The 10891-nt window shown below is 41.8% G+C and overlaps 1 non-coding gene across 1 annotated transcript; it reads right to left on the bottom strand.

The window, feature by feature from the left end:
* Positions 1–4138: 4138 nt before the first annotated feature.
* Positions 4139–4245, bottom strand: LOC122092492. The gene has a single exon (XR_006144155.1). It is a non-coding gene; the product is annotated as a small nucleolar RNA R71 (small nucleolar RNA).
* Positions 4246–10891: the final 6646 nt, after the last annotated feature.

The following is a 10891-nucleotide window of genomic DNA, read 5'->3' as shown; positions in this document are numbered from 1 at the left end:
CCAATGGCTATATAACAACTATATTTGGAGTCTAACGGCTAGTTTCATACAATTGGACTAGGAAGTGGCAACTGCCAGTTGAGAAAATTTCTATCCATTAAAATTATTCTCTTTACAAATTGGGTGATATTATTACCCTAATTAAGCTAGTCTCTGCCTATATAAATACCCCACTAATGACTTTAATAAAATACAATTAAGAGAGCTCTTTGCCATCATATTAAAGTCATTTGTGAGGATCAACAGTCGTTATCATTGAGTTCACTCATTGAAGTCAAACACGTTCTCCAAGAACTCAAGAACTTTAGTAAAGTCTCCATCATCAGTCCATATTCAAGGGAGACTATAAAAGGTGCATTCATGCATACATTTGCACATTCATTTTTACATGCACCGCACGAGGTAAAACTCAACCTGCTTTATTCCACTTATTTATTTCATTACTTTTACATTCTCCTAGACTATAATTAGGATTGTGTAAGGATCTTCTTATCCTAAAAGGAATTGGGTGTCTCTCCACTGTAAAATGGGATTATAAGAGGTGCCTCTCTACCTTAAAAGAGATTGTAAGGATACTCTTGTCCTAAACAAGATTCTGTAAAGGTTTTCTTCCCTACCTACTGTATTGAAAGGGAGAACTAGTGGAATACCTTACAAGTGGAACTTGTAGGAAGTGGACTAGATTCAAGTTGAGTCGAACCACTATAAACCTTGGTGTTGTGTGATTGTCTCCATATTATGATTCTGCAAGTTTTAATTTACAATCACATTGGGGAACCATTAATACAAAAGGTTTAAATTTCACTAGGATAACCTATTCACCCCTGCCCCTCTAGGTTATTTCACACGTGCGGCATGCGTGCAGGGCTGGGTGGCCAGCGCACATGGCATACGTGCGGGGCTGGCTGGCTAGCCTACTAGCCAGTGCATGCGACATGCATACAGGGCTGGCTGGCTATGATGCATGCAACTAGGTGTAAACTTACAGAAGCAATTGCGGGGGATCCGATGGTCTGATTTTGACGTACCATATATCGTTGGAATCATAATTCCAAGTACTATCCTTCTGTATGGTCATCCTGACTAGATTATTTTGTAAATAAAAAGTCATAATTGGACCCTCTTTTCTCCTGTATGAGATTTCTAGGGTTTTTGGGTAGGTGGGGGATGTTTCTAGGTTTCTTTAATCAATTATCATCTTTGTTGATCAGAAGCATGAAGTCACATTCAAGATCCGCAACTCATTATAGCTAGAGGGGGGTAACAAAATTGGGTGTCTACACATATGCGGTTTAGTCACTAATGTTATCAGACTTTAAACTCCCCAAAGGAGCCCAGCACAATAGGGCTTTGCACATTATAGTAGAATGCCTTGATAAGGTCATTCCCCAGGTTCTCATTGACAATGGATCTGCTTTGAATGTTCTACCTTGGAAGAGATGATGCTGTCAAACCAGACAATGTGAGCATATGACAACACCAAAAGGGAAATCCTTGGAATCCTCGCCATCGCCATAATGACTAGCCTAGTGAAGTTTCATAATGATTTTCAGGTCATTGACATACCAGCATCTTTCAACATGCTTCTAGGAAGGTCACGGTTACATCGTGCAAGGGCTGTGATGAGCACATTTATGTGTGGAATCTTGGGTAGTAAAGCATGCATTTTACATATTTAGAATGGAGCTACCTTGGTTTTTACTATCTTTTTGCAGGTTTTGTATTTTAAAGGACTTAAGGACTATCGGGCACCGTATCAGACATTTTACAAGTAAAAAGTCCTGTTTCTTTTCATGGTTGTGAAGAGGACAAAATTCTAAGCAAGATGGAAGTGTTGCATTAAAAGTACACATCCGTTTCATCACCCGTACAGGTGATTATTCTTTTCAGGCCAGAAAAAGAATGATGGATCAGAGCTGGACCAAGATGCAGAACCAGCCCATTTGTAGTTGTCCCAGGTGTACAAGGAATATTCTAAATGCCAACAAGGATTGATGAAGCCCCCTTGAGTGATTGAAGATTCTTTTTTGGTAACAACTACCTAGCGTAGTTGGTGAGTTGTGGTATGCAAAAATCCCTTGTTCACCAGGAGGTCTCAAGTTTGAACCTCTTGGCTACCATTTTTTGGAGATTTTTTTTAGGAAACCAAAAACTGTTGTACTCCCTCCCATTCCCTATATAAGAGAGTCAACCAAGGGAAGGGAGGGGACACTTCTCTTTTAGGGTTATCTCTCTTCCTCTCTATTCTTCTAGGTTTTTAGTTGTGCTCTCTTTCTCTCTTTTATTTCTTTGTGTTAGTTTTTTATGCAAGAACTTTTGTAATATATATTTTTTATTAATGCAAGTCTTTATTTTGACTAATGCAAGCCTTTTATTTTATTGTTCAAGTTATTCAAAGGTGTAATAATTTTAATTTCTAGTTCTAGGCTTAGTTCTAGGTGACAAGAACAAGCTGTAGAGCATCTCTTTCAAGTTCAGTTTTTCTCTTCATGATTTGGTTTCTCCAGGCCTAGCAATTTCAGATTTGATTTAGTTCAGATCTGGTTTTTAGGGCTGATATTTCAAATCAATCAAGTTATTTTAATTCAAGGATTGAAGTATGGAAGTTTAGGTAAGTAGGCTTCTATAGTAGTCTTCTCATCCCTCTTCTTGCTACCCATTCATTCTTAATTTAGGATTTAAATTTCAGTTTTTACTTTGATGCTTTCCCTTTCCCCCAAGGTCCTTGGCTAGATTTATGTGTTGGCTTTACCCCTCTCTAGCTTTGGAACCATCCTTCTATTGCGTTTACTTTCAGTTATTTACTTTCAGTCATTTACTTTGCCTCCCTTCCCTTAAAGCTAAGTAGAGCAGCCCTTGTAAGAGTAACTCTTTGGTCAAGTAGGAAAGCTCATATTATTTATGGTGCATCCCTCTGGCTAAGTAGGGAAACCTACTTATGTGCCTCTCTCTAGCTTTGTTCCCTTTATTTGCACTTTTCTTTACTTTTCAGCACTTTTACATTCAGTTATTTGCTTTTTAATTACGTGGTTTGAGTATTTAAATTCGTAGATGACAAATGGTTAGGGTTAGATGTGAATGGTTAGGGCATTCAATTCTTATTGCAATTTCAATTCCAATTTCCCTAGATGTGTTAGTTAGAACGCTTTTAGATGCATTTGTGTTAGGATCGTAGTTAGAAGTAGATCACCATAATCAATCGTTGTACTTTCGCATTACTAAGAGAAGCTAAAAATAAATTAGATTCTCTCTTTGTATTCGACCCGTTAGCTACACTGATCCGTACGCTTACCGTTACTTTTAAAATTCAAACAAATTTTTTGTGCCGTTACTGAGGAGACAGTTCCATGTTATTTTTCGCTTTCTTTTGGTAAATCAGAGTGTTTTGTTTTCTTTTTCTTTCATTATTTATTGAATTTCTGAGAAGAACAACTTGCAATAATAGTTGTATCGGTGGAGGTCGCCAAGCCTCATAGTATGATAAAGACAGGTTTCATCCTATAGCAGTAACTCAGGAATTGACTCGAGCAACCCCGAATCCCTACCGGTAAGCTTGCAAAAAGCCAAAAAAATTCAAAAATAAAAAAAATATATATTTTCCATTCTTTTTTTTTAGTCTTATTCTAGTTGTGGATAGTGTCCTGTTGCATGAGTGCTGGGTGGTTATGTAATACTGTGAATCGGTTAGAAAGAAGAAATTCAACAAGTAAGGATCCTATACGTATACTCTCATTAATATCTTACATTATGGGAGACCTAGACCAACAGTAAACCGTCCACCTAAATCTCTAAAAGATAGGTTCTACACTACTAGAGCAACCCAACCTTCCTGCATAGTTCTACCACAAGCCCAGGGTAATAATTTTGAGCTCAAATCTCAATTCATTACTATGTTGCCCCACTTCCATGGGCTGACTTATGAGGATGCATACCTATTTCTAAGGGAATTTAAGAGGTATGTGTTCTAATTAAGATCCAACAACTTTCTGATTATGTTGTTAAGCTTAGGTTCATCACTTTTGCATTGAAAGACCAAGCTAAGAAGTGGTTGCATGGGTTACCCACAAATTTTATAACCACATAGAAAAAATGCATAGTTGTTTTTCTCAAGAAGTTTTTCCCAACTCACAAGACCAATAAGCTTAGAAGTGATTTCCTTTAGTTTAGGCAAAAGCCTAGTGAGTCATTTTCCAAACTTATGGAGAGATTTAAGGATCTACTCCAAGAATGCCCTCACCATGGCCTAGACTTATGGCATTTATGTCAAATAATTTATAAGGGTATTGATTACCCAACTAAGCAAATGATAAAGTCTATGTGCCTTGAGGGATTCACATCCTTTACAAATGAAGGAAAGGCATAGGAATTCTTACTTGACTTAGCTGACAAAACCCGTGAGTGGGAATCAACTTAAGAGAATAAAAGAACCATAGGAGGGAAAGGATAATTTGTGGATGGGTTAGTAGCCAAGGAAGCCCACCTGGATAGCCTTATCAAAAGGATTGAGGCTATTGTTCCAAGAGAGCCACAATCAGTCAATATGGTTAAGATGTGTTCTTGGTGCTAGTCCCCAGGACATGTTATAGAAGAATGCCCCAACACCTCTGGGGGCACTTCCAATGACAGTGTTAATGCCTTATATCAGAATAATCCATATAGTAACACTTACAATCCAAGATGGAGAAATCACCCAAATTTCTCCTAGAACCAGAGCAACCAAGCCGGGCCTTACAATTTCTATAGTCAAGGTCAACCTGGACCCTAAAGGCCTCCCTTTGCACAACAACCTTTTACCCCAAATATTTTTCCTAGGCCAAATGTAGGACCTCAGGCTAGTTTCTTAGGCCGCCTCTCCTATCATCATATTAGCAACCCCTTGGGTTTATCAACACTGGAGAGGCAAGTAGATTGAATGACTTGGAAAAAAATATGACCCTCCTCATGACAAACCATTAAAATATTATGAGAGAATTCTCCCAAGTTGTCTTAATTCAGCGTGAGAGGTAGAAGGGGACTTTGCCCAATCAACCAGAGCCTAACCCTAGGCATCATCGGCTTGTAGTTCACAAGCACCACCTAATGCATCATTGAATGTAATACAAGGTCAGACCCAACAAGGGCCCTCCAACCAATGTAATGCTATTTATGCCCTTAGGAGTGGTAGAGAGTACCAATAGAGTGTTCATAAATCTTTCCCATCTATTACTCCTACTAACTCTCCTTCTGTTGAGGACTGTGCCTCCTATTCTAGGCTCGTCTAATGAACCTAAAGATTCTTCCAAAACTAAAGATGATTTGGTTCAGGAAACTAAAAATGATTCTTCTGAAAAAGAACAAATCCCTAACAGTCCTTATGTTTCTCCTGCCAAGACTGCTTCAATGGATAAAATTTTAAAAGTCTTCAAAAAGGCAAAAGTGAATATCCCTTTTTTACATGCCATATCCCAACTCCCCGCCTATACAAAGGTCCTGAAAGATTTGTGTACTCACAAACATAGCAGGAGTGTGCCCAAAAAGGCATTCATGGTAGGTAACATTAGTTTCATAATTACTCAGCCTATAGCAGCCAAGTATAAGGAGCTAGGGAGCCCTACTATAGCTTGTGTCATAGGCAACACCTATATTGAGCATGCCTTACTTGACCTTCGTACAAGTGTGAATCTTTTACCTTACCATGTGTATAAGCAACTAGGATTGGGAGAATTGAAATCCGTTGGAACTATTCTTCAGTTAGCAGATAGGTCTGTTAAGATTCCTAAAGGGATGGTTGAGGATGTCTTACTGAAGGTGGGAGAATTTATTTTCCCTATTGATTTCATTGTGTTAGATACCAAACCCTTCTTAACAAAGGATGAGATTCCCATAATTCTAGCAAGACCATTCCTGGCTACTAGTAATGCATTAATCAATTACCGGAATCGTTTCCTAAGATTATCTTTTCCCAACCAAACTGTTGAGTTTAACATGTTTAGGATAGGCAAGCAACAACATATGGAAGATGAGATCAATATGCTTGAGGATTTTTTTGGATCTTTCTGATGATTTAATTACCAACTTTGATATTGATTTTGATTCAGAATTCCATGAGTGTATGGATGAGTTGGATGATGATAGTGAAAATTTCTTTTCTGAAGTCTTGATTCTTCACACACCAGTGGAGCCCTTAGGACCCCTTTCCAATTCCATTCTGAAACCTTCCATAGTTGAGTTGAGCCCCCTAAGCTAGATCTTAAGGAGTTGCCATCCAATTTGAGGTATGCTTTCCTAGGGCCTGACCACACTCTTCCTATAATAATTTCTTCAAATTTGGCTTCTAACCAGGAAGAGGAATTATTCAAAGTGTTAAAAGACAATAAGGAAGCCCTAGGTTGGACCATGGCAGACATCAAGGGTATAAGCCCTTCTATTGTGCAACATCATATACATCTTATGGAGGATTCCAAACCATCCAAGTGTAGACACCCAATTTTATCACTCTCCTCTGGCTATGATGAAATATGGATCTTGGATGTGACTTTCGGCTTTTGATTAATGGAGATGATGATGGAAACTTTTCCCTACCAAAAACCCTAGAAACCCCTGCACGGGAGAGAAGAGGGTCTAGTTTTGACTTTTTATGTATGAAGGAATCTGGTCAATATGACTGTATGGATGGATAGTGCTCAGAAATATGATTTCAAAAATATGTGACATGTCAAAATTAGACCAATGGATCTCCCGCAATCATCCCCGAAAAACCACACTTTCGCTCACGTATGCCGCGCACATGGACGGTCCCATTGGATACCTGAAAAATCCCCTACCTACCCCAAACACCCTAAAATTCATCCCCTATCTACCCAGATAACCCAGAAACACTCCCGGACCTAAAACCCTAGAAACCCTCATACGAGAGAGAAGAGGGTCCAATTTTGGCTTGTTATATACGAAGGAATGTAGCCAAGATGACTATACGGATGGATAGTGCTCGAGAATACGATTCTGACAACATATGGCACGCCAAAATCGAACCAATGGATCTCCCGTAATAGTCATCGAAAAAATCCCTAGTCGTGCGTGCGCTATAAGCTAGCCAATAGGCCAGCCCATGCACGTGCTTGCTGCCCATGGCAGCGGTGCATGGCTGCTGTCCATGGGCTGCAGTGCATGCTACTTGCCCCATGCACCATACCAAGCCATGACAAGCACCACCTTACCCACTGCCCTTGCCTGTTGGCCGCACCCCTGTGGGCAAAGGCCTGCACCCCCATGGGCAAAGGCCTGTGCCCCCACAGGCAAAGGCCTGTGCCCCCACGGGCAAAGGCCTGCACCCCCACAGGCATAGCCCGCGGCCATGCCAAGCCATGCCATGCACCACCCTGCCCACTGCCATTGCTTGCCGACTTGCACCCTTGCAGGCATAAGCCCGCAGCCATGCCAAGCTATGCCATGCCCCACCCTGCCCACTGCCCTTGCCAGCTAGCCTGCTCCCCCACGGGCATTGGCCGACGGCCATGCCAAGCCATGCCATGCACCACCCTGCCCACTGCCCTTGCCTGCTGGCCTGCGCCCCTATGGCCACAGGCCCGCGGCCTTGCCTATGCTACCACGTACCCCCTACCCATGCCTTATTGCCTGTGTGCTGGCCAACAGGCTAGCCCGCACACATGCGTGCGTTGGCTGCTACCCATATATGCACATGCTCACTACCCATGCCCACACCCCCTTGGCCATTACCTGCGCATCATCCGTCGCACAAGCATAACATCACCCGTATTGCCTACCTATACTAACCATACCTTGGGCACTTCGGCCTGGTCAAGCATGCCATCATCAACAGCCGAGATTAATGTTCCCCTAACCCGATGGGTGAAGATATTCCCTCTTCACCCATTTAGAACCAAAAAACCCCTTTTTTGCTAGCAATTCTTTCTCCCATAAAACCCCTTTTTTACCCATTGGACAATAGCCCTCCCCACCCATTTTGGTCCAAACCCCTCTTTCACCCAGTGTATAAAAGACCTATCCGCCCACTTTAGGAAAGAACCACCCCTTTTGTCCGTCGGATAAAGAGGTTTCGTCTTTCCTATTGGCTTGAAAAACCTATAAATACCCCCTCCTTTAGATTGGAGACACCAAAGATCCCTCCTCACTCCATTGTAGTGAAACTTTCCTCCCATCCCCCTCTAGATTTTCTTTGGGTCTTTGGAGCGATCTTCGTCGAGATCCAGAATCTTGTTCGGATCTTCGAAGTGTTCTTCAAGCCTTTGAAGATATTCAATCCAAGTTCTTAGTTAAATCCAATTTTTATCAAAAATAGTGTGTTCTTCAGCCCCCTCCTTTGAGTGTTCTTGAGTTTTACCTGAAATAGAAATCCCTCCCCCTTGAAGTTCTTTAGGTCTACGAAGAGATCTTTATCAATATCCGAAACTCTATTCGGATCTTCAAAGTGTTCTTCAGAGCTTTGGAGCTCTTCAATCCACTTATAGGTCTGTTCATTTATTCCCAAAAATAGCCATCCCTAGCAGAAGCCTTGTCTTAGTGCCCCTGGAATCTTTCTGGAAACAGCTATTCCCAACGGAAGCTCTACCGAAGTGCCACCTTAGCCTAGCCCTCCCCTAGCCTATCCCCAGCAGAAGCTCTGCTGAAGTACTACCCATCCTAAGCCCAAAAATAGCCTTCCCTAGCTGAAGCTCTGTCCAAGTCCAAATCCAAAAATAACCTTCCCTAGTCCAAGCTCTGTTCGAATCCCAAACCCAAAATAACCATTCCAAGATGGAACCCTATTCGCACACCATTACAATCAACATCTCTCAAGAAAGAAAGTTGGAGGTCAAGACCATCTTCCCTCGAGCTAGGAGAACCTGAAAGACAGTCTGAGCCGGTGCTAATCAGGGGGCCCACCCCTCTTGACCCAAAATAGGGGTTAAGGTTAGGTATATTTTGTCAACCAAATCGTCATAATGTAGACCTTATATTAACCATGTTTTAGTGTATATAGTTATTTAAATTCAGTCAATGTATATATGTGGGATAACTTAGCCATGCATGCGGAATAGTAATAATTCTGGAAAATGTTCGTTCTTAAGCATCTATTAGGAAGACCGGTTAAACCGGGTAGATTGGAAGCCTAACACCTTCCCAAATCTACAACCTAACACTTGTCCTAAATCTCTAGACCAGACCAACTTTCGGGCCCTTTCCTCCAGAATTGGGCCCACCCCTAGGTCCTAGGCCCATAATCCTAGGTGATGACTCCAAACCCTTTTGTATGATCCTGATCCCCATATTGGACCATCATCAAACCCCTGTCTTGAATGACTAACTTTATACTCTTGTGAAATAGGCCTCCACGTATCTCCGTGTCATGATACGGTAGTGTAGGGCCCGCAAGCAAAGCACACACAACACACCCCCTTCCTCATCAAAAGGAGAAAGAGAGGAGAGAGGATAGAATCGACGCCAAGCCCCTTTTTACAAAGAGGGCGGAGACATCTCCGGCCGCTACCCTCAGAGTGGTGACTCCATTGGGGATAAATGTCAAACTTCCAAAGCTAGATGCTACCATTAAATGCAAGAACATTTTCCACCACATTTGTTTGAAAACGTGTTTGGCTAACCCCATGCTTGTAATTACATTCACTAATTGCATCATGCATCAAGCCCGAAGTGAAATCATTTGGTGAGGGTACTCCCTGTCATGCCTGCACCCTCGAGGAGGCCAGTGCATGACATACTAAGTACTCTGAGAGCAAATGATACCCACTTCCTATACAAGAATGGAAGGTATTGTCAAACGGCGAGGATATTGTAATTGTGCCAGCACCCTCGGGGAGGTCCGTGCACTTTATGACATTCTGAGATCGAATGCATCATCAAATGGTGAGGATGTTCATATTTGTGCCAACACTCTCTGGGAGGTCTGTGCACTTTACGACATTTTGAGATCGAATGATGGTTACCCTAAATTACACTTTTGCACACAATCACTCACGATTTCACCACTCTGTGGCCAATTGCTTAACCTTGTGCGTAGTCACGAGTAATGGGTAAGGAAGTCACCCCCTTGATCTCGTACTTATGGGTCTATCAAAAGGATCACGTACCTTGTGTATATAGACCCTGTCAAGGAAGCCTTGTCGGTCCTATTGCATCCATCACATGCTCGCATCATGTAGAAAATAGATGAAGAAGCTAGGAACACCACAAGCTAATTGTAGAACTTGTTTTTGGTCTTGAAAAGGAATATTCTTATATTATATTCCCGACATAAAGAATTAATTTTCTAAGTGGGTTTCGGATAAAAGTGTCCCTCCTCCTTAAGAAAAAAGTCCAGACACGTGACTCAGGGGCAATCGCATTAGAGTCACGTCAAGTCCCGAGAAGTCCCAAGAAAATCAGGAGGAAGGACGCCTAGTGAGGAAAAGAGCAAGGAAAGCATGACTTTATTACATGAAATATTTAAGGGAATATTCTCGACAAGCCATTTGTATAAATTTCCTGCTTATGACATTGGGTGGACTAGGGGCATTAAACCCTATCCACCCCTATCATTAAGTGGACTAACTTTGGATGGATCATTGGTTGTTAATTCAGTGAATGTGCGAACAAGGGGTTGAGAATTCAAGAATCCTAAAATAAGCCACTTTTGATTCAGGCACAATTCCACACCTCAAGTATTCTCCGTGGTCCCTTTGGACACGTCATGGTAATCGGTTGACTCACCTAAGTCCAGTATCACCTCCGTCATCTCTCTGAGATTGTCTACTACCAAGTTAGTATAGCCCAGTTAGTATGGATCCACATGACTCCGAATCACCTGAATCCATCCCATCAAGATCTTGCAGACAGAAATGGATGAGGTTAAGAGAGGAATAGCTTAGATCTTGCAGGCACTTTAAAATCCTCCCAG

The sequence above is a fragment of the Macadamia integrifolia genome, chromosome 10, assembly GCF_013358625.1.
Source record: "Macadamia integrifolia cultivar HAES 741 chromosome 10, SCU_Mint_v3, whole genome shotgun sequence".
Classification (NCBI taxonomy): Eukaryota; Viridiplantae; Streptophyta; class Magnoliopsida; order Proteales; family Proteaceae; genus Macadamia; species Macadamia integrifolia.
This window is presented reverse-complemented; position numbering and strand designations above follow the sequence as displayed.